The sequence below is a fragment of the Euprymna scolopes genome, chromosome 30, assembly GCF_053919585.1.
Source record: "Euprymna scolopes isolate OS-2025 chromosome 30, ASM5391958v1, whole genome shotgun sequence".
Classification (NCBI taxonomy): domain Eukaryota; kingdom Metazoa; phylum Mollusca; class Cephalopoda; order Sepiida; family Sepiolidae; genus Euprymna; species Euprymna scolopes.
In genome coordinates, this window is record NC_136511.1 from 54,796,508 (window position 1) to 54,822,296 (window position 25,789).

Consider the following 25,789-nt stretch of genomic DNA (forward strand, 5'->3'; position numbering starts at 1 on the left):
CCCATTTAAGTCAGAGTATAAACCAATCCCTGACTGACTTTCAAACCTTTTAAAGATCTTAGTTTTCCAGCAAACTGAAATAATAAAAATAAAAATAACCCTTTAAGATAACTGCTCCCTGTTCAGTCTAACAACCTTTTGTTAGCAAAGATTTGATTGGCTGTAACGGTTTTAAAGAGAGCACACAATGAATCTTCGGTTTGCTTGCGGCAGCTTTGTAACTCTTACTTTTCTTATTTTGTCCTTTAGACATCACATTTCATGAGCAATGTTTCTGACAAAAGGAGAAGAATTGCTGTTTTCGGAGTCAGAATCCATGTATCAAACACTTAGTTTTAGCTAGTTTTTTGACCTTGAGTACTTTTTTTTTTAACTCCTTACATCAGGTAGCTTCATGCCTTGTCTGGAGCGATTTCTATACAAAAACATGAATTAGGAAGAATAAAACTAATGTACTCCAGCGTTTTCTAAAAATCACCTTAAAATTATTCTCTGTGGCACATTTCTTTTTTGATGGACAGTAGACAAATCCTTTTTCCAATACTACATCTTTTGCCAAAAGACACACAAACACGCGCACACAATGGGACTGTCTATACAAAATTAAATATCCCATATATCAGCAAGTCCTGAAATAAATGTTTACCAGAAAAAACAGTTGGCAATAAGTCATACACCATCCCCTATGACTATACAATTCCTACACATACATACTAGCCGATAAAAAAAATTGAAAGGGAACAATTGTCGGTAACTTAAATAATAAAACATCTCAAACCGGAAAAGGGAAGAAAAAAGCGTATAAACCGGTATAGAAAGCAGAAAAAAAAAAAAACTAAGTCTGATTATGGAAATAGATTTGCACTTTTCCCTTCAGTAGGCAGAGTTTTCTGTGACAGGATGAGTATATATTTACAAATAAATACACACTGCTCTTTACAATAAAACGAAGGATGATTAAGTGAACATAAGTTGCAATTCTATTCGGAGCAGAGAGGAAATTGTGGGTTCATACCTTCCCCCAACAGTATAACCATAAGATATCCGATACCTGATTCTATAAGATATCATGGTATTGATTAAGCTAACCATGCACTCTCCTCTTGGTCATGGTATACTAAGTGATGTACTTCTTTTTAAAACACATCACTTCCACATCTGTCAGAATCATTTATGATACAATACAAATGGCATCACACAAAATAATCATGATGGGTCAAGGAAGAGGAGAGAAAATACAAACCAGACCTCCACTGGATGAGTACGAAGAGGACTAGGATCCTGGGGAGGCTTATTGCCACTAAAATTCCAGTGAATAACAATGGTCGCTGCCAGGGAAAAATCAGTGGTAAATGGCTGTTGCGATAACGCAAATTTATTTCCAAATGTTATCAAAAGAGGTGGAGTGCACTGGAAATATGGAGAGACTAGTTGCTTGTTGTCACTTAGACTCCATGGAACACCAGAGGTTATTAACAAATATAAATCTTTGACGATAACCAGCGTGAAAAGTCTGAGTGAGCACAAATAATAAGAAGTATACCGAAACTCTACTATGGACAGCAATGATAAAAACATTTGAAATTTTTAGAAAACCCTTGAATGCGACAACCAACCTATATAAAATATGAACACTAACTGTTAGGTTGTGGCTCTTTAGCTATGATCACAGTGTAGTACCTGTGTTATATTGTGGCAGGCAGTGCCAAGGTTCAGAACGATTATTATGATTAGCTATTAAATTGTTAAGGTTTAAAAGATCTTCAGAAAAATGTATTAAAAGAAAAGAGTGTTAGTTAAAATATTTATGTTAAATATTTAACTGGGGAATTTTGGTCCAAGGAAACATGTTATGAATAGAGTTTGGAATTTGGTTTAGCAAACAATGATGTGGTTTATGTGACAGACGGAATTGTCTACTCTGGCTGACATGAGAGACAGGTGGGCCAAGAGAGATCAGAAATGGGAGAGAATCTCTAATTGGAAGTCAAAGAGACGAGTTTTGTAGTTTAGCTAGCCACTGGGTTAGTTAGTGGACAGGAGTTATCTCTGTGGTCTGATGGGAGCATCTACGGACCAGCTAAAGATGTAAAGGAGAAGATTAAGAGATTTAAAGCTACAAACCCTGATCTGGAAATAACTCAGCGTTTTGAGTGTTCCATTTCGTAGAAGATGCCTTCATTTTAGGTGCCTGCTGTTAGAGGAAAGGGAGAGACAATAAATAAGATAGGTGACCTGTCGTGTGTCAAACAGACAAGGGTGTTACTCTCCATTGTTAAAGACTGCCAGTTTTATTGTCCCATTCGTTATTGTCATCAATATGTGAAAACACATATACACATAGAAACGCTATTAGATATACACATAACAGATCGACACATACAGACACGTTGCAAACCTGTCTCTGCTTTATCGTTATTTTCATGGCAAGTGCTCGTCTGAGCTCCAATCTATGGTCGCCCCCCCTCTCACCAAACTTTCACAAGAAGCACTCATCTAGCTGTAAACACTATCAATAATTTCACCCACTCTTTATCTGTGCCTAAACCCAAACATAGATTCCATGAACAGAGCTTCTTTCTTAGAACTGCACACCTGTGGAACTCTCTTTTATTTACCTGCTTTCCTGCTGACTCCAATATGGTCGTAAACAAGTTCTTGATGAGCCGTTCCCTTTAAGTAATCCAATTTATCAAATTTACACTACTAACAATTACTATGTCACTGTCCCATTGACCACTGTACATTTGTTAACCCTTATCTTCGAGTAGTCTCTGGGTCTTGATAAATGGTGTCTCCTTTGTAAAATAAAAAAAAATGTCGCCCCATATACAAAGAAAAGTAACTGTCCTTATAATTCTAACCACTAGACGATACACGAGCATCGATTACAGAAACACCTTATGTACACTAGACATACAGTTATATAAACATGACAATACTACATAATCAACCACAAAGAAACAGCAACAGAAGTAAAACAAGATGGCAGAAGGACACTGCATGCACTCAATGGAACTAAAGCTGTAAGACATCTCATCTTATAAAAGTAAATAAATTAATTAAAAATAATACACATAAATAAAAAATAAATTAATTAAAAATCAAATTGAAAATTTTTTTTTAAATGGTTTAAAAACAGGCATCAGACACAATAGTCGTGAAGGGTAAAGGAGGATGGAAAGATCAAGGCGAGAGAGCACTAATTAGACTTCCACTAGAACAGCATGAAGAGGATTGAGATCTTGAGGAGATTTATTGCAACCCAAATTCCAGTGAAGACCAATGGTTGTTGCCAGAGGGAAATCAGTGGTAAACAGTTGTTGTGATAGCGCAAAGTCATTTGCAAAGGTTATCGAAAGAGGTGAAGAGTATTACAAAATCTGGAGAGACTTATTGTCACTCAGACTCCAAGGAACACCATCAGTTGTTGTCAGTGAGTAATCACTAGGGCTATGACAAAAGCATATTCTTTTTATTGTTTTTCTCTCGCGTGTGTATCCATTAATATCTTATATGTTTTTATATATAGAGTGATGTTCTCGGTGTCTAACTTTGTCGGATATATACTCGAAGTCAAAACAATGAAAAGAATATGCTGTCGTCATAGTCCTAGTAATACCTGATGATTAATGGTTTGGTTTGGTTGTTTTGCTTTACGGCATATCAACCCTTTTAGAGTTATTTAATGTCGAATCCAGTTATTTGGGAAATGGTATCTATGTTGCATCTAGTTATTTTGTAGAAGGGTTTTATTCTTCAAGCTTTTTGTATCTTTAATCGCTAGTTTGTAGTGTTTGGTTTGGTTTGGTTGTTTTATAGTGGATTTTATCGTTTATGTTCCCAGCTAGGCAGAACATGAATGAGTTTTGCAATGGGAAAGAGAAAAAAGGGTTACAGTATTAATATTTGGTACATTTTAAGTAAGGAAACCAGTCAGGAAGTGGGGGGGGGGTGAAAGAGAAAAGGGAAACAGGAAGAAGGAAAAGGGGAAAAAGGTGGTTTGTTGTTTTTGGTTTTGGTTTTGGAGAACATAATTAAGTTTTGCAGAATATAATTAAGTTTTGCAGAACATAATTAAGTTTTGCAGAATATAATTAAGTTTTGCAGAACATAATTAAGTTTTGCAGAATATAATTAAGTTTTGCAGAACATAATTAAGTTTTGCAGAACATAATTAAGTTTTGCAGAACATAATTAAGTTTTGCAGAACATAATTAAGTTTTGCAGAATATAATTAAGTTTTGCAGAATATAATTAAGCTTTACAAAAGAAAGTAGAAAAATAAAAAGCTTTAGGTTAGGTGTTAGGCCAATATCTTCAGGCAGCCTGATCTGGTAGCACCAGGATCACTGTGTGTGAACTCCTAGTGAGTACATGTACATCATCATCAATAATAATGATAATAACAACAATAATAACAACTACAACAATAATAATAATAATAATAATAATAATAATAATAACAATAATAACAATAATAATAACAATAACAACAATAATAATAATAATAATAACAATAACAATAATAATAATAACAATACCAATAATAATAACAATAACAACAATAATAATAATAACAACAATAATAATAATAATAATAATAATAACAATAATAATAATAATAACAATAATAACAATAATAACAATAATAATAATAACAATAATAACAATAACAATAACAATAATAATAATAACAATAATAATAATAACAATAATAACAATAATAATAATAACAATAACAATAATAATAATAATAATAACAATAATAATAATAATAATAATAACAATAATAACAATAACAATAATAATAATAATAATAATAACAATAATAATAATAATAATAATAACAATAATAATAATAATAATAACAATAACAATAATAACAATAATAATAATAATAATAATAATAATAACAATAATAACAATAATAATAATAATAACAATAATAATAATAATAACAATAATAACAATAATAATAATAATAACAATAATAATAATAATAATAATAATAACAATAATAATAATAATAATGATAATAATAATAATAATAATAATAATAGGTTTAGTAGTCATCATTCGTTTATTGCCTGTTCTGCATGCTGGCATGTGTTATATAGAAAAAAAAAACACTTTTGAAATGCTACAAGTGATGCCCTTGATGTTTTATTCAACCCCAGTCTATATACCAAAGAGTCAATCTAAAAGCAAAACTATTCCTGCCCTCTATTCTTGATATTTAATTAACATTTCTCCTTGCGAAAGCACAAAAAAAAAAAAAAAAAAATGAAAACAAGAATGACGCAAAATAAAAATGGATATTCTTGACACAAATCCATCTAATCTTGACTTCTAACGATGGCAGACATTTTTTTTCACACACACAAAAGAAAACCACAATCTGAAGGTTTTGTATTTAAATACAAAATCTTCAAATTATAAACGTTCGTATTTCAAAGTAAAAAAAAAAAAAAATTAATAGTACATTTTTTTTCTATCGTAGGTGTGCTACTGCTATCTAAGTCACTATTAAAAATTGTGCCCATTTTTTTAATCTTCCAAGTTGGATATTATTTTTATTTTTACAAATTAAAATGAAACACATTTTATTTTTTGTTTAAGAAGTTTTGATCCAACTTTACTATAGTGTGCCGTCTGACCCAACCATGTCATTTCGAACAAAGGCATTTCAGGGAAAAAACATTATTACATTATTATGTTGAAATTAGTATCAATTCAAAAAATGATGAAAAATGGTCGAGTAGATGTGTTACAGCTAATTTTCTGAAAAAAGTGTGCAGTATTATTGGGAAGAAGCAAGGTGGCCGACCTAAAAGTTAGTGTCATCGGTAGAATGCAGTTACCTCCCACTGATTTCAATCTTCTAAAGGGTTAATTTAGCAGCTTTGAAAAATAAAAAAATAATAATGATAATGTCGGTCATCAAATTCTGTTTCTGTTTGTTTACAATATCACATCAACTGATATTTGGGCTTGACAATCTTAAAAATAATCTTTCTTTATTAATAAAAAAGAAGAATTTTTACAGTGGAATACCTAACATTACACCAGCCAAGCATACACCGGTCTAACGTAAAATATTCCTCTGTAAAAATTCATGTTTATCTATAAGACTATTATTAAGATTGGATTTTTTGGATTTTCGATACTTATCGGATGAATTTTTTGGATTGGATTTTTTGGATTTTCGATACTTATCGGATGAATTTCTGAACAAAACATATTGAAGAACATTGCCAGAAATATAAATTACCTTTGTGTAGAATTTGCAAAAGATGGGCTCAACCATTTCGGAACCTATGAGGAAAGAACTCTCACATACACACACACACACACAAAGTGACTCTTATAGAATAGTAGAGATATATCTTGGATTTTCTTCCTTTGCTATAAAATAACTTTTCTACTAAATTAGATTAAATGTTGGTGCGGTTGTAGGCAATATCCAAAAACGATCACTACCAAAACCGGGGATCATGCCTCAGATGATAATTACAAATTACTTAAGAATTCAACCCAGTCATGAATGACAGAACGAAAGAAAAACTCTACTCTTATGGATTAAATAGTTTGTACATATTTTTGGCATAAAGATTCCAGAGTTCCTACTTACTTTGCCTCCCCACGAGGGCAGAGTTAGACACCAGGGTCGTTTTTTAATGTGGAGAAAAGGAACAAAAGTAAAAATTGCCTCAGTTATGAAGGATTTCTCCTCCACTAACCGAGAACAAAAAATTAAAGTGTAGCATCAGAACAGATACTACACTTTGAGATATTAAATCCTTTATTCAGGCAAAAATTAACATGAACAAAAAACTTAGCTTGGACCGAAGGCCAAGATCCTAGAGTTAAGAAAACACATCTAAAGAAGATCAAAGATTACATTGACTTAAACGCAATGAATATAATATCCGAGACAAGACTAGTAGCAGAAATAATATAGATACTAGTGATAGGACGATTCCAATATTTTTTCCAATCATGATACAATTACCGATTCTGTATTAAATTCTCGATTCCAATACAAGTTCCGATTCCCATTCTTTATAAATCTTTGAATATTTAGCAATAGAGTTGTTGCTTTTCCTGATTATCGTAAAAACGCATGTAAAATGTGCAGACATTTTCTCAAATGTATAGATAGGATGATTTATCAATTTAAGTTTTACTGCTAGTTTAAAATTAATAAATGTTATTTTATCAGCAGTGAAAGATTTTGTTTTAAACAAAATCAAATCAAAAAAAAAAAAGACAATTAAAAGAATCATTTTTGACATTGGAAAATAGGCACATATTTTTACGATTCCAGTATCAATACCCCCCAAAATTCCAATTTTCTGATTCTTGATTCCGATTAATCGTCCTAAACACTCATAGATACATTTGTTTAACTTTTAATATGGCATAATCACATTGACACACTGGTTCTCGTCGGAACACCAAAGTTAAGCAATGTTGAGCTTAGTACCAGATGGGCGAGCGTTTGATAATACTAGGCACTGTATGTAGGAGGAGCTTGGCACCTCTCTGCAAGAACTGCAAAAACCTAATATCATTGTCAACCTAGATGAGGATATACATGCAACTAAGGACCTCTTGTGAATTTCATTCTCGCATGGAACTTCCTCCTTTGGAGGAAGCTGGTTCAATCTGCATAGGATGAGTTCCGCTTTGGTATGGTATAGTAACTTTCAATGAATACAGATTGTAATAAATTATTCGCAAGAATTTCACACGTTCTGAACCTGTGTCATTTGATCAATTCCCATTGTGTTTTGAACATATACGGCTCTTACAGATGTGTAAATTAATAGACTGACTTGGGCAACAGTCTTCAGTGGCAGCATAGACTAAACATAAACACTAAATCCATCAAACCAGAACGGTTCTTTATTCCTGAACTAGCTGTGACAGATTGAACAAGTATCAGCAGAAAATCAGTCTATGATTACCGGAATTAAGCAGTCGAAAATTACAAGGCTTTTAGTTGCGAAGAATTCCGTGTTTTTAGCAACTTTGGAATGAAAAGAAAGCGTTCTCACAGTTTTTATTAGATTGTGGAATCGTTTTTATGGATCCATCCTGTAACCGGAAATAAATGAAAAGAAGCTCGTATCTGTGTAAGATGACGAAAATAGTAGCAGAGTAAATTAATAAAGAGTTAAACAAATTTTGTGGAGAGTGAATTTATCTCTTTGCTATTTAGTTTTATTTAAATAAGTATGCTTCTGAATTTTGGAGATGAGGATTGATTATTTGGATTCTTCGGACAACTACTCTCATCTTGAATGTTATTTACAAGGTTTCAGTTGAGTTAACCTATGACCTTCTTCAGGAGTATCTTTGTTGAACTCAGGAATCAGCACAGAATTTTGAACGGAGCCTTTTATTTAATCTTTTATGACCTGAATTATGAGGTAGATGATTAAAAAAAAATATTCATTAATGATTTTAGTTAGTTAAACAAATTTTAAGGATAGTGAATTTATCTTGCCCTTTAAACAGACATGAAAAAATTTATGTTTCTGAATTTTTGAGATGAGGATTGATTATTCATATTATTTTGGTTCTTTGAACTACTGTTCTCATCTTGAACGTTATTTTAAAACGTTTCGGTTGAGTTAACCTCTGACCTTCTTAAAGCGTATCTTGTTGAACACACAAATCTTTCTCTCAAAATCAAGAATCTGCACAGAATTTTGAACGGAACCCTTTATTTAATCCATGAGGATAGCATGCTCTTGTTCCGTCAGCCATGACTGCGTAAAAGTCCTAAGTAATTTGCAATTACATTTTGAGTGCCGCTCGCACTGTGAATTGAACCACCAACCTCCAGAAGAGTGTAACTTACAACTGAATTTTACCAAGTATGTTATCCATTTTATTGCCTTGCAGAAGCATTGTGACAACAACACTCGAGATGAGAACAGTAGTCCGAAGAATCCAAATAAAAATGAAAGAATTAGATGCTCTTTAATATTATTTTTACTAATGGGTCATCACTTATCAAGGCCTGGAGACCACTCAATGATAAATGCCACCATGAGAGGATTGGAAAACAATGGCTGGAATTGGCAGAATTTGATTATCAAAGAGGATGACTCTTTGTATGTTTTGTTTTACAGAATATAAACCACTTTTGGTTTCTGTCCGCGGTCAGTGGAGGAGAAGTCCTTCATGACAGGCAATTTTTATTTTTGTTCCTATCCAGAGTGCCCCATTTTAGGGAGCTATATTTCCCCCACATTAAAAACCGACCTTGTGTCTAACTCTGCCCCTGTGGAGAGGTAAATAAATAGGAACATAAATTGTAATGTATTAGATGTTGGTTAGTTGTTTGGGGTGTTTTTGTGAAATTTTTTGTTATATGTTTTAATCTCTTTAAGGAATTCAATAATTCTTTTTCTGGACTATTCTCCTGGTAATGCCTCATTCGGGCCCATTTAAAGTCCACACAGCTCATCAGTATATGATGTACTGTGTAATCAAATAGAATGACTCAGCAAATATTTATAAACGTTGGGCTTAAAGGCAACCATATTTTGTTGCACTGACGGGATGTTCTAGGAAAGAAACTTTGTTCATGGAAATTCTGTTTGGTTTTTGGTAAACAGAAAGGACAGTTCTTTGCTATCATATTATCACTCTTAATAACCAGAAGGCTCTGATGGGCTAGAAAAGCAGAAAAGTCCCACCCTTACACTGTAGAGATCCCTAGATGTCATAAAGCCTTCTACTCAGATAGCTTTTTCCCTTGAACTGTTGCACTTTGAAATTCCATCCTGGTCCCCTGCTTCCCTGACTTTACTGACACGCAGAAATTCAAATGTAATGTGAACAGTCATCTCGCTGCCCAACTCCCTAAATAGTATTCCTGCAAATCTGGTCCCAATAGTAGCCCTTCAAGACCAATTGGCCCTGTGCCTTGTGTGAGGTAAAACGACAATAGTAAAAAAAGATAATATTGATTGTCTCCCTCTCTAATAAATTGGACAATCACTCGATGAATAGGGAGAAATTGGAATCCAGAGGCTTGCAGCGAATGCTGATTAATCTATAATATTGTTCCTCTGAAACTTGAAGAACGTTTAAATGGTAACATCGTCTGGTTTTGTCATTTAAGGTACTGCATGTGTTCTGGTTTCTAAAGTGGGAATCAGGCAACATCTCATGCATGCTCTCCATGTAGTCTGATCCAAAGGGTTGATACAAGTCATGTTCAAAACACTCAAACTAGGTTTTCCTTAGTCTTTCATGCATCATCCTGTCAGAGGTATCTATGTATGTTATTGAGTTAATGCAGATGGTAGAACACTGTACATGATCAAAACACCTGACATACGAGGTGCCTTCAAGCTTCCAGACCTTTTTCCATACAAGCACTTTTATTGATAGTACACACATGTATCTCTAGTCGCCTTCAAAGTAATCTCCTCTGGCTGCAATGCACTTGTTGGACTGTTCTAACAACTTCTGGGCGGCCCCATGAAAGTCCTCTTGTGTGAGCGTGTCAATGACCCTCGTCACAGCCTCTTTCATCTACTCAATTGTATCATAACGACAGCCTCCAAGTTTTTTGTTTTTTTTGAGCTTAGGGAATAACATAAAAGTCACAGGGAGCAAGGCCTGGATTATAGGGAGGATGAGAAACTGTCTTGATGTCGATCTTGGTCATGACGTCTTTCTTTCTGATCTTCTCTGAGCACCCTGGAGACAAATTTTGCATAATTTCAGGTTCAAACGAACAGCTACAGCAGGAATTGGAATACACCTTACTAAAGCCTGATAACATACTGAATTTTCAAGAATCTACAACAATTGTAAATGCCTGTAAAAAATAAAAGTCTGGAAACTTATTGAAGGCACCTCATAGTATGCACTCAAACTATATACATAGAGCCCATGAGCAGAGCAAAGGTTTTTTCATGGAGCACGAACAAGATAATTTCTAAAATAAATATAAAAAAACATTCATTTCAGATTTTAACATTAAGTAATGATTTCGGGGGTTCTTTGACTTAAGGTTTTCAAGTCAAAGGGAGCAACCACATGTATCACATCTCTTTCCAGTAAAAGAGATCTATAATTAAATGTCTGCAGCCTTTTAATTTTTTCCACATTAAATATTTGGTCCTCTTTAAGAAAGGGCTTCTGGAGCTTTTCAGCCTCATTCACAGAGTCCTGGGGCTCTGTGGAACCCACTTTCAGAAACCCTGGCTTAAAGAGCATTTCTTATTTGCGACTACCAACCGTTGCCTGCTCACTTCTAAGTATTGCCCTTTAACCCTTTTTTTTAAGGTACATAGCAGATAAATAATACAATCACATATGTTGACAATACGAATAAGATTACATTTTAGTAATACAGTCACTAGAGGTCACCCTAGGATAAGTGTTAGAGAGTGTCAGCCAGAAGATGAGAGAAGACTGTGATAATTAGTAATAGCAGGATTTGGCTAGGGTTTAATTATTTAAGAGTACAACAGAACATTACAGTTGAAAACGACTATGCTACAGTCAGCTGGGAAGCTGTTCCACGGTATTGTGTTTGACTAATGAACAGTTCTAGAAAAGAAGCATTTCTCATGGAATTTTTGCTTAGTTTTATGCACAGATAGAGATTAAGGGAAATAGCTGACAACTGTTGTAGGTAGACAAGTATTTGTAGCGGATGTTTTACAGAAAATGGGCATTGACTGATTCTCAGGTGAGCGCCCGCCATGAAAATAGTGATAGAACGTCTCTTCTGTGAGAAAGACGGAGTAGGGAGGCAAAAAGATTCTCGCCCACTAGATTTTGAAGAAGGTTTTGTACCCTGTCAAGGCAAGAAAGGGTATGCTTTACAGCTGCCTCTGGACAGTACTCCATCATAAAACATTTTTTTACTTATATATATATATATATATATATATATATATATATATATATATATATATATATATAAGGATTGTATCAGGAGTAAGATACTTTCTGGAGTGGTAAAATAATTCTACCATATTTCTAGTGACTTTGCCAACAAATCTGATGTAGGCAAAATATAAATGGACTTAGTAAATTATTTCCTCTCTGTTGGATATTTTCTAATTTTGTCTACTCCAGTACAGATTAACACCATTTTAATTGTTTTAATTAAAAGCAAAATAATTTTGAATTTTGAATAAATTACAACATGGTGAAATGATAAAAGTGTCACTCTAAAGAAAACAATTCAGGTAACTTGATTTTGTAGTAGAGCTGATATCTATTCAATGTAGCCACCTTCAGCCTCAATCACTGCCTCGATATGGATCCGGAACTGGGAGCATGCCTTTTCCACAAGCGCTGGAAGGAGCTCAACGAATAGCGGTGATCAAGCTAGCTTTGATGTTGTAGAACTCCTTCTGAAGCCAAGTCTGGGTCTCTTTGGGCTTGTGGGTCAGCACCGAGTTCAGGATCTTCCACACTCTTCACCACACTCTTCAGCACATCCAGGTACACTTTGGGGTTGACTTTCAAGCTGACTCCGAAGATGTAAGGTGGCATGATCTGACCCTCACTTGAAACCACATTAAAGACTACAACCATGGCTGGAAACTGTTTTTATCACCCTGGGCACGTCCCTGTTATTCGTAGTAATCTAGCGATGCATTTATAGGGTGCTGGCAATGGTCCTGTTGTCATACCTTAGATCAGAAGAGAGCATGAATTGTACAGCAGCACATCTCCGATCTCGCTGATTGAACATTGTGTCACTTTCAGACATGATAGAAGGCTCTTATCACTCTTGGGATTTGTTCACAACTGCAAAAAAAAAAAAAAAGAAAGAAAAAGAAAAGGAAAACCGGTTTTCATCAAACGGAAATGGAATCATGTCATTTTCTAGGAAGACAATTTAGTTCCAACTCATAAACATTTCATTATAATAATATAAAACAAATATAAAACTAATAAGATTACATTACAATCGTTATTATATGAAAAGTTATTAAAATACAGGCATAGAAATAGAATTTTTATATGCACAGCCTAATTACAAAGGTTTCATCTCTGTGGAACACATTACCATGAGACTATTTCCTTGCAGATTATAATCTGATCGTCTTTAAATTCAATGTCAACAAAACCTTGTCCTAAACTGCAAAAGTAATCAAAAACAGTTCATATCATTGAGGAATGTGAGTACTCCCACAGTGTTCCTTATCTTCTTTTGGCTCATAATTATCCTGTCTCCCTAATCCTTATCCTCGAGTAGCTCTTCACCTTAATAAATGGTGACCTAATAGTGAAAAAATAAATAAATAAATAAAATACTATGGAGATTTGATCCCTCGTGGTGGTCGTGATGTGTAAATTTGCAAAAAGACAGATACAGAAACATAGGTAAAATATAATCTACCTAGACAGAGTGAACAATTAACTGATGTAGCACAAAAAAAAAACTATTGATTTTGTAAATTGAATGTCTACATAAAATAAAGAGAAAAATCAATCGCTTTTTGAAACGTACCGAGACAGTACGGGACAGTCGGTATACAATAGAAAGAAAAGGACTTTTGTTGTTTTGACTTGCATCCCAGGTGTTCCGCCTTCCCTGTACAAATCAGTACCAGATGAGACGACAATGCACAAGCATAAACAAACAATAAAAACAATGTTGAGATTCTCTATCAGCAGAAGTTCTAGACGCGTTGATTTTACAAGTCGCAGAAAATTGTATTAGCTCAATGTCTTGGATACACATGGTCATTCCAACGGACAAATCCAGAAAACTTTAGCCATTATTAACCAGCAGAACATTACGACTGTCGACCAAGGGAAAAGTCTTTCAGGTAAGTGTATGCAGTGTGATGAGGTGTGAAAGTAAAACCGATCCAGTGAGGGTTGAGGATATGTGTTGCATGAAGAGAGATTATATGAAATTAATACGCTGGATGTGCAAGTAGTTGTGTTTCACAATGCAGTTTACTGGAAGAGACACCCCATTGGGTATGAGACAAGTTACAGAGAATAATGACAAATTTTCGAGATATACTTCATCTTCAGAAAGAAGAAAAAGAGAAAAAATAAGTACAACCACTTGGTGGAGGTGTGTTTAATTTCTGGCTTCTGGCATAAAAAAACATTGTGTGTGTGTGTGTGTCTGTGAAATATAGGAGGGTGTTGTAATTTACTTGAAGCATAGTGTGTAAGGGGTTATGTTTGATGGCTACGATAATGCGGTTTTGTAGAAAAACACTGTTAGGTACGAAACAAGGTAAAAAAAAAAAAATAATGATAATATTGAAAGATTTCATAATGTTCAATTATAAAGTAATTATTTACCAACTTAATGTGTTGAACAAGGACGGTATCATAGTGTTATGTCTCTTGAATTTTCGAGGTATACCACATCTTCAGAAAAAAGAAAAGGAACAATGGATGTGTCATGCGAGTTGTAAAGACAAGCTAAGATTTAATGACGCCAAAAAAAGATTAAATCTGAACAGTATAGAGATATGTGTGTAACATTACACGCATTTACGCACAGACCCAACACGTTGTAGTAAAGTACGTCGCAATGAACACAAGGCAAGTAATAATTTGACCCATCTTTTTTGTAACAAACGTCATTTATTTTCTTATTCTCCTGCCATGCATGACTTCTCGTTACAGCTGTGACGTCACCCACATCTCTAATGTGATCCTCCTCCTTTTTATAGTCTTCTTTGTCCTTACCGCACACAGCTCGGTATTTGCATGTAGCCGCCAAACGCACATCCACACTCTTTTGCATGTGCAAAATGAGATTTTGATGGTATGGTCACGTTGAAAGAATGGATGAGGGTTAAAAGATGTAGAATAGTTGATGTAGCAGGTTTAGTTCACAGGGGAAGGCCAAGGAAAACATGGGGAAGGAAGTGATGAAAATGGAGGTAAATAAAGACCTGGTCAGAGATAGGTTGGTTTTAAAGTCGTTTTTTAAAAGCTGTCTAACACATGCCAGCACGTAAAACTGATGTTAAACTAATGATAATGATGATGAGAGCAGGATTGGCAAATCACGTACAAGTTTCATCACTATCGTTAATATTCTTTACTTGTTATCTTTACTCCCTCAAACTACGGATGAAAAAGACTAGATTAAACTAGACCCTCAAGCCTTGGTAGAGCAATTATTCTAGGACGAGGAAAAATAAAAAGTCTGTAGCTCTATATTACATTTTCAGAGCTGATATTCAGTTCAGTAAATTATATAATGTGTATCAAAGAAAATGCTCAGTGCGAGCAAACTAGGACAAGCATAAATGTTGCGTATGATGAAGAAGAAACATCATTTCTTTGGATGAAATAATAGAGTACACCTTAAAGCCCTTAATAGTGTAACTAGTCTACAAGGAAAACTTTAAAGTAAAACTACTCCCTCAACATTTTCTCCCCTCTCTCCTCTACAAAAAACAGAGTTGGACACAAGGTCAATTTTTAATGTGGGGAAAATCCAGGTCCCCCAAAAGGGGCACTCTGGATTAGGGGAAAAAAAACTGCCTCAATCTAATATTTTTTCTTTGGTGAATGAGGGCATAAAAAATGAAGTGCAAGACCAGGCAATAGACAAAACATCGAACAAGTAACTTCATTTTCATTGGATCATTCAACAACTCAAGATTTTATAAAACTCCCGGTGCAATTGCCTGCCTGTATAAGAGCCAAATACGTCATAGGATGGAGTACTGTTGCCACATGTCTTGAAGTGAGTACAAAAATAACTTAGAAATCTAGTGGGCACTATCCTTTCTTCCCCGTACTACCCCTTTCTCACAGAAGAAATTGAGTCTATGTCAACCCTATTGTTATTTTCATGACAAGTGCTCGACTGAGCCTTAATCAATTAAAAGAGTTTTCGAGAAACATACATGGAATAATAAACATGTATATATACAATAGAACCCTAGGATACGGCATTAAAAATTAGTAACAAAATAAAGTACAGTATATAATACACATGTATATAATTAAATAGCATTATCTATCTATCTATCTATCTCTCTCTCTCTCTATATATATATATATATATATATATATATATATATATATATATATATATATATATATATAAAAGGCAAAATATGTGTATGTGTGTATGTATGTATGTATGTACACTTTTTTCTTAAGCTTTTTTCTGGGAACTGCTCGCTTGGCACCCTCAGTCTTAAAACTTTTTTTATCACGTCGAAATCATAATATCTATGAGTTAACAATGGGGGTCGCCTGTCTATTTAATTTGCCCGACTTTGAAAAGCTAAATATTCCACATTTTTGGTTCGCCACGTGTTGCTTTCGTTTTTCGGTATAAAAAAAGCGAAACTCGATTCGAATAGCCACCTCCCCAGTTCACGGCCGATGGTCTCCAGAAAGCGATGTAAACATTTGGTCAATGTCGGCTTTTCACCGTCATATCAGACAGTTGCTTACATTTCAAGACACTCCCCTAATAAACGGGGGAGCTGCTTTTCCTTCCCCAAAGTTTGGTAAAAACTGTCCTGCACAAAATCTTAACTGTTGAACAGCCATTACTTACGTCATGTCTCAAGGTCAAACATCACACGTTAATTTCACTTTATAAACGTTAACTTAAAACACCTATCACTTCCTCTCCCCTTGTGGCCGAGATGGTTAGGTGTCTGGCTTTTTTTCCCTTTCATTTCCACCTTCGCGTCAAGACTTTTGGGTTCAAGCCTACCTTCCTACTAAAACTTTTTTTTTCTTTTACACCTCCAAACACCCCCCCCCCGCCCCAACAACAAACCTCCAAACACCCGGGCAACGCCAGGTACCCCTCGCTAGTCTATATATATATATAAAAGGCAAAATGTATGTGCACATTTTTTGTATGTCCAGCAAAGGTTTTTTTTTGGGGGGGGGTCTCCGTCGGGTAACTATTTTTTGCAACTTTTTATATACCATGTAGATCATAATATCTACGATTTGCGAATGCACGTCGTGTCTAAATTTATTTACATCGATTTTTAAAAATTATTGCTATTTCGGTTCCCCTCGTGTGTGTTCGGCTTTTTTTTTTTTTTTATATCAGACAATTGCTATTCAATTTGGACAATCCCCTTTTTATGGGGAGCTGGTTTTCCCCCTCAACATCTTGGGGAAACAAAACCAGCCAAAGCTGGGGAAACAAACCGAAAAAAACTGCCTCGAAGTAAAAGTTAACTGCAGGATTTCTATTTGACCTCATTAAATAAATTCGAATGTTTTTCTGTTACTTTTCTTTGCTGGCCGAGCGGGTAACGTGTCAGTTTTTTTTCACACTTTATTTTTCACCTTCGCCTCAAGCCTTCTGGTTCGATCCTACCTACCTACCTACCTACCAAAACTTTTTTTTGTTTTTGCTATTGCTTTTTTTTTTTTTTATTTTATAATATTCGTTTTCCAAACAACCAGGCAACGCTGGGAACCCCGCTAGCAAATAATAAGGCAGGGCAAATACCGTAACCAGAGGGTTGAAAAAACATTGTATTCCACATCGTAACCTGAAAAAAAAAAAAAAACATATCCTAGAGCCACCGTATCCTGGGGTTCTACTGTATATATATATATATATATATATATATATATAATGCTTGCTATGAAAAGAGTGCATAACTAAAAGAAAATATAAATGCAACTTCTCTTCCAATTTTCAGATTTTGTAATCATGCCCGTGTTCTTATTCTTCTGTTGAACTAAGGGCGAATTAAATTCAAAAATTGGCATAATAATTACATGAATGATTCTGTGCTATGAAACAGGTGTTGTCAAAAATTGAACATTTAAAAATGCTTAAGATATAAACGGTAAGATGGGAATCTTGAAATTTGGAATATAGATTTTTTGTCATATATATGTATATTGAGTAAAAAAAAAAATTGATAATTGTAAATTATGAATGAGTTTCTAAAGGAAAGGCAAGCAAAATGAGCATGATTATACGATCGTTTCGGAAATGATATTCATTTTATTAAATTGACAACATCTATTGACAATAATTGACAAAGGTTTTGTCTTTGAATATAATCTCCTCATCAGCAAAAAAAACAGGGAGGAGAAGTTTAAGACACTAAAATAAAACTAGCATTTTTATAGTAAATAATCCTTATTGATTTATTATATATCTTTAGACTCTACGTCTAATTCCCTCTATAAAATAAAATAAAAAATATATATACACACACACACACACACACACATATATATATATATATATACATACATATTCAAACACACGCACACACACATATATATATATATATATATATATATATATATATATAAAGAGAGAGATAAAATAGAAAGAAAGGAAATTAAATTTCAAGAGTTGAGTTCAAAACAGCAGATTCAATCTCGGAGGTGTGACTTTAATTTCCAACTAATTTTCCAAGACGGATAAAAACCATTCCTAACTTGCAAAAGAAAACGTAAATTACATTGAATCTGCTCCAACAAGTCTATCCACTAGCAGAAAGGAAAATAGTTGCGTTCAAGATAAGCAAGAATTTTTTTTTTTTAGGGTTTCTCTAATTTACCTTCTTCACCAAAACAACGATAATAATGACTGCAATAGTATTTTTGCAAAGATATTACAAAATGTTTTTTATGTTATAAGTAGATCACATCCTCTGTTGTCATCAAAAATATTTGGACAAAAATCTACATTTTATTAGCTCTTTTGAACTCATAATATGAACATCAATTATGAACTCCTTAAATTTATATATATACTAGCATTTCAGCCCGGCGTTGCCCGGGTGTTTGGATGTGTATGTTGAGTAAAAAAAAAAGTGTTAGTAGGAAGGCAGGCTAGAACCCGTACCGCAAAGGAGGAAAAAAATGGGGTAAAACCTAACGTTTATGCTGTTACGACCACTGCCAAACCTGAAGCAACATTTTTTTTAAATTAAGGCTAGACAATCTAAAGGAGAGGATAAATTTCAAAAATATCAGCGAAGTGACCCCCCCCCCTGTAGAAAAGTGCCTACTTGAAGGGGAAGAGATTAATGTTTTTAGCCAGTTTTCCGATATTTGTCGTATGAAAGGTCGAGCTTTAAAACAATACAGATCTTGGTAAAATCCGCCGTCTCTATTGAAAATTTAAGGCAGACATGCAAACAGACATACATACATACATTTATATATTGATAACTAAAAACTTTCGACCCAAACTAATGAAAAAGCTTGCCCTATCTCTGAATACCCTTTATGTAAAATTTCAAATATTTAGACCAGAAATTGTCTGAGTAATTTGGAAGAGACCGCAGAGGTCAATTTTTTTTTAACTTTGACCCTTATTATGACCCTTAAAATTTATTGTTTTGGGCCCAGATCAAGTTATTAAGTTAGATTTATGTCCAAGGAACCTATATCTAAAATTTCAAGTGCGTAGACCCAAAATTGTCAGAAGAGTTTGGTAGAGTTCTCAAAGGTCAAATCGTTGAACTTTGACCCCTAAATCGCCAAATTTCTGGTTCAAAACCGATCACATCGATTTTCCGAAATCTCAGTACCCTGTATATCAAAGTTTTTAGTCTACAGACTCGAAATGACAGAGTTATTGCGTAGGGAAATGTACACAGACACACACACAGACATGTTCACTTTTATATATATATAGATATATACATATATATATTAACTCTAATTATTTCAACCATTCGAAGACAAGATATAGCAGATAGACTGATTGAACTAAAAACAAATTTTATAATGGAGCAAAATAAGGAATATCACTGCCTATATTTTCTGATGAGGAGACTATGTTTAAAGGAAAAACTTTTATCAAATTATTGTCAATTTCAATAAAATGAACATCGTTTCCGAAACGATCGTACAATCGAGTGGATTTTGTTTGTTTTTTCCTTTTTAAACTGATTTTTAATTCAAAATTATGAATCGTTTTACTTACTATTGATATAGCTCTAGGATACCTATACCTATTGAGCTTATTATATATCTACAATACAATGGGCACTGTTTTCTTTTAAAAGTATTAATATATTTACTAATACATTAAAATAAACTCTGCTCTTTAGACTCCAGGTCTAATTCCCTCTAAAAAAATCCAAACCATTATATATATATATATATATATATATATATATATATATGTATGTATGTATGTATGTATATATAAAGTTATTTTGTTGGATTTGCAAAAGACCTACATAGCAATATGTCCGATATATCGATATCTGATTTAAACTAGCCTATTGTTTTGTATTTATTTTTCACTATATTATTGTCACAAATACATTTTAGGTCACTTAATTTCTTTTTTTTTTTTTCTGAAAATTTTTATTCCAGCTAAGGAAACTGTTAGAGCAGAGACATTTTCCTTAATCACAGAAACTGGTTAATAAATATATATATATATTCCACTATTTGTTCTGATTCCGATACAATTACCGATTTCGATTCTTTATAAATGTCTAAATATTTAACTATAAACTTGCTATCCCCCCCCCCCCAGATTACGATAAAAACACATGTTAAATGTGCATATATTTTCTCAAAAGTAAAAACACACTTGTGGGGGGGGGTGATCTATAGATTTTAACTTTAGTTAGTTTAAAAATCAACGAATATTGATTATTCTACTATTACTATCAGCAGTAAAACATTTTGTTTTAAATAAAATCGAATAAAAAAGATAATTAAAATTGGCATCGGAAAATAGGCATAATTAAAAAATGGTGCCTATTTTGCGATACCGATTCCAGTCCCCTCAAGAGTTCTGTTTTTTTCTGATTCCAATTAATCGTACCAACACTAATGTATGTGTGCATGTCGGTGTAAGAACGAATATGTGGAGAGAACAAGTTAGAGGTTTGAAACAAGAATTAAATAACACATTTCTCTTTCGATACACCAGACTGCACTAGAAACAATTTACATTCATTTAGTCAACATATCCAGATCAGCAACAGCTAAACATATTATAAATTCGCAAGCTTAGACCAATGACAGCTTCTGTGTCATGAGTAGATCGCATTCGTGGTTTCATCTAAACGTTCAAGAAATAACGGATATCAAATTGTTAAAATCCTCCTTAAGTAAACAAAAAATGTGACGTTGCTGCCCGTTTTTTTTTTCGTTTTTTTCTCTCCTATCAATGATTTCGTTAACATTTTGTACTTTTTTAAGCATAATTCAGGGCTTGTTCCAAAACTAAGGCCTCCTATTTTTCAACTCAAAAACAAAAACGTTGAAGAACTATGAAGACGGGAGTGGTACCATTAAAACGAGTGACCTATTGTGCTCCAGAATTTATTTTTCCACGTAGTCGACATCATTCTCAATGCACTTTTGTCAGCAATAAACGATGCCTTAATCGTAAAACTTTGAAGCGTGCTTTGTCACTCACATCTCTGTTGTCACTATGAAATCAACAAACCCATCTCCAAACTGTGCTGACGTCAACTGCATTGGCTTCATTAAGCGTTTAACAGGCGCCGGTGATTGTTGATCTGTTCAACATTTTGTTGTTACTTTTTTTTTTTGGCATGGAGTAATTCACTGACATCTCTGCTTCTGATGCACGTGCATAACTGGGGCTGTTTTCTTAGTCTCATACCGTCACTATCTTCAACAGAGAGATGAAACTTTCAGGTCATGAATGCATAAGTTCAATAATGCAATTTGCAATCCTCTAAAAAAGATGTATTACTTTTGGAATGACCATATATATATATATATATATATTTAGTAGAAGTTTGTGCGTATGTACGCATATGTGTGCTCGCGCGTACGGCCGCAAGCTAACCCTCCACAAGCACTTAATAACAAATAAAAATCAAATAGATAAACCGAATCATAGCCTAAGCGAGCATCCAACAGGTCAAGACATACTAATCAAGAAATCATCTCAACAACGAGATGCCAACAACCTAAACCCTAGGACTCGAAATTTAAAGTAACCCCCTCCTCCTACCCCCACATATCTCCCTCCCCCTCCATGTATCCCTATGCCCTCAGCCACACCAGAGATGAACTTCCCAGACCCCGCACAAGCACCTAATGTCCTTAAACTCCCAAACTAAAACATTACCGACATACCAAGCATCCCCTCCCACCTTTCCCCCTTGTTCCCTTCTTCTTTTTCCGCTTTCTCGCACCCCTCCCCTGACATCATTCACTCTTCCATTCCACCATAAGCGAACATTTCTGTAAAAGTCTGAGGAAGCTACCTGACGGCCAAAAAACGGTCGTGTAGCTGAAATAATAATGTAACGAAACAGAAAAATATGGTAATAAAAAATAAAACGCATATATATATATATATATATATATATATATATATATATATATATATATATATATATACACACATTAGTAGCCTGGCAAGGCCACAGAGGAGAAAAACCCTAAGCAAAAGTCATCCTAAAGCAGCAAAACTGAAGCTAGTCTGCCAGGACACTAAGCAAATATTTGAGCATATTTTATTGGTTTGAAAATAATATATATATATATATATATCTCTTACTATAACTATTTAAAAATAATTTTTAAAATTATATATATATATATATATATATATATATATATATATACACTGGTAGCCAACTGAATATTGACATGATCTTTTCTTTAGTTCTATGAGACGAAATATGAAAATTTGCAGGGTTTTTTTGAAGATTTGAATCTTATTCTATGGTTAGAATTTTATGACAATTGGAAAAAAAAAAACTATATTGTCAAACCAATAAAATATGCTTAAATTTGCTTACATTTGTACATACAATGTCCTGCAAGCTAGCTTCAGATTTGCTTCTTTGGTTGTCTCCCCTGTGGCTTTGCCAGGCCACTAACGCATAGATATACCACTTTTTTTGACAATTTTATAAGTTCCAAATTTAAGCGACTATTTATCAGAATTTAGAAAATCAAGGCTTGTTGGAAACTCGATGAACTGAATTATGTAGTGGGCTATGTGACATTTGCTCTGAAGGTCGCACATTAAGGGAATCATCCATCATCCAGAGACTATTTTCGGCACTTTTTTTTTCAGCCATAAAGTGTCTCAGTAACAGTGCAGTATCTTTCCACACTTAAAAAACCCTTTAAAATTACCACTATGTAGAGGGTGCTGAAAGCAAAAACAACGTTTAAAATTACATATGAAAATCACGCAAAACATGTAATCTAAAAAAAAAAGTAGAAATATTTTTTGCAATTATAATTTTTTGGTGTGAAAATATCAAATAAACTTAATTCAATGATAATATCAGTAGTTGGAAAAAATTATAAAGGGAGGGGTAAAACTGTTCATACATTTTGAGCATCGGCTATTTATTTTGCACGTAAATATGAGTCACATTTATTATTGTTATAATGCTCTAAAAGGATATTGAGCACTTCGGAAATGTAATTTTGCATGTACCTATTTAATTCATACAGAAACTGAAACATGCGCATGCAAGTATTATGTTTTTTTCTAAACAGTTCACGTCTTGTAAGTAAAAAAAAAAAAAAGAAAAGATACTTGAATTGAGATCGAAACCAGAAACCTGAAGAGAGTGAATCAAGTACGATAACCATTAGACTAGCTTGACACTATCTATGAAGGGTGTTTTCAAACCTATTTATTCTTAACATAAGGAATCTGTAATATGAACGATTCACACATATGCATTTGTGAAACAGTTACCAAGCAAATAAAAAATCCGATGACCCCCTCCACACACCTACATACCAATTTTTTAAATTTTGACCCCTTAGCAGCCGTTTATTCTGGATGAAAACCGATTAAAAGGTTTTCCACATGTCTGAATATCCTATATACCAAATTTCAAGTCTGTATATCAAAAAATCGTTGAGTATATAGGTTAAGAATTGGTCCTCATACACACACACACATTCTCATATATATATATATATAGAGAGAGAGAGAGAGAGAGAGAGAGAAAGAAAATTAAAACTTTAAGTTGAACTTTACAATTAAAATTTATTGTTCGACTGAACATTCCCAAAAAACAATTTACAAAGTCCTTATTGCACGGATTTTCAAAGAATGCTATTCTTGTTATTCTTCTCAGAGGACATAAAGAAATCAGCAAATTATATTTGTAGTAATGCTAGAATTTGCTAGTTAAGGTATTAAGTGAAACCACAATTTATTGTAGTTATAAATTGCCAAATAAAAAAGTGAAAAATGTTGGATATGTAAATATATATATATATATATATATATATATATATATATATATATATATATATATAAACAAACTGTGTATAATATTTCAGCTTGCATGAAAATCCCCTCAAGTTGATACGAAATGCAAAATAGTTATTTAGAGAGAATGGATTCCAAAATAAGTCCAGCGTGACGATGCATATAATCCGATTGGAAAGTCTTCAAAACAGCTGAAATAATGAAAATTGTTTTTTTTTTTTTTCGGCAGTGCAGTAGCCCAAAGAGAAGTCTGTCCCCAGTCAAATGAGACCTAATAGTAAAAAGAGAGAAATCCAGTATGAGGTCCTTCATCATCGGTTTAATTAGAAAAAGTCATATATATATATATATATATATATATATATATATATATATATATGGGAATTCTAGGCGATGTATGTGCTCTCGGTTTATCTCGTCCCGAACATACACTTCAGTTGCCACTGATATTTAGCAATATCTACTCAAGAAAGGTGTAGTTGGAGATTGCACACCTCCTGCCACAAAAAATTTCACATGGAGGGACCCCTATGGTGAGTATTCATAGTCTGCCAAAGACTGAAGGAGCCTTTATATATATTCATACATACATATGCATATATACACACACATAAATATTTACATTCATATATACACACACACATCTATATATCTATAACAATGAAAATGTGTGTGTGTATGCATCTGTGTACATTTCCTTACCAAATAACTATCAATTTTCGATCTAGAGACTTAAGATTTGACATAAGGAGTATTGAGATTTGGGAAAATCTTTTTAATCAGTTTTCGGACAGAAATTTGGCTATCAAGGGGTCAAAGTTCAACGATTTGACCTTTGAAAACTCTACTAAACTCCTCTGCCAATTTTGAGTCTAAACACTTGAAAATTTTAGTGTACATATAGATTGGACATGGATAAAATTGTTTAATTTGATTTGAGCCCAAAAAACTAAATGTTAATAGGGGTCAAAATTGAGGTCAAAGTTTTTAAAAATTTGATCTCTGCAGTCTCGTCCAAATTACTCAGCCACTTTCTGGTCTAAACATTTGAAATTTTACATAAAGGGTATTCAGAGATAGAGCAAGCTTTTTAATCCATTTGAGTAGAAAATTTGACCTGTCAAGGTCTCAAAATTCAAAAGATTTGACCTTTGCAGTCTATAGTAAACTACTCAGCCAATTTTGGGTCTAAACATTTGAAATTTATACATAACGGGTATTCAGACATGCAGCAAGCATTTTAATCTGTTTCGGGGAGAAAATTTGGTTGCAAAATCGAAAGAGTTGACCTTTGCAGATTCTACCAAATTCCTTCACCAATTCTAGGTTTAAAGACTTGAAATTTTAGATGTAGGTAACTTGGACATGGGTAAAATTTGTATTTTGATTTGAGACGAAAATAATAAATGTTAAGGGGGTCAAAATTCGGGTCAAAGTTTAAAAAGATTAACCTCTGCAGTCTCTACAAAATTACTCAGACAAATTTTGGTGTAAATATTTGAAATCTTATATAAAGTGTATTCACGCATAGGGCAAGTTATGAACAGTACATAAGGCCCGAGCACAGCCGGGCTAAACTGTTAGTGTGTGTATATA

General features: G+C 33.6%; 2 protein-coding genes across 8 annotated transcripts in view; one reads left to right on the forward strand and one right to left on the reverse strand.

Moving 5' to 3' along the window:
• Window positions 1-25,789, reverse strand: part of LOC145254811 (glycosaminoglycan xylosylkinase-like) — a 795,724-nt gene that overhangs the window by 114,309 nt on the left and 655,626 nt on the right. The gene's annotated exons all lie outside the window — the stretch shown is intronic.
• LOC145254812 (uncharacterized) overlaps window positions 13,441-25,789 on the forward strand; it is a 560,817-nt gene continuing 548,468 nt past the window's right edge. The window contains exon 1 of one of the 3 annotated variants that reach the window (XM_080113629.1): window positions 13,441-13,829. The gene's annotated coding sequence lies outside the window, so the exon portion shown is untranslated. The remainder of the gene's footprint in view (window positions 13,830-25,789) is intronic. The other 2 variants (XM_080113630.1, XM_080113632.1) reach the window with 2 other exon arrangements.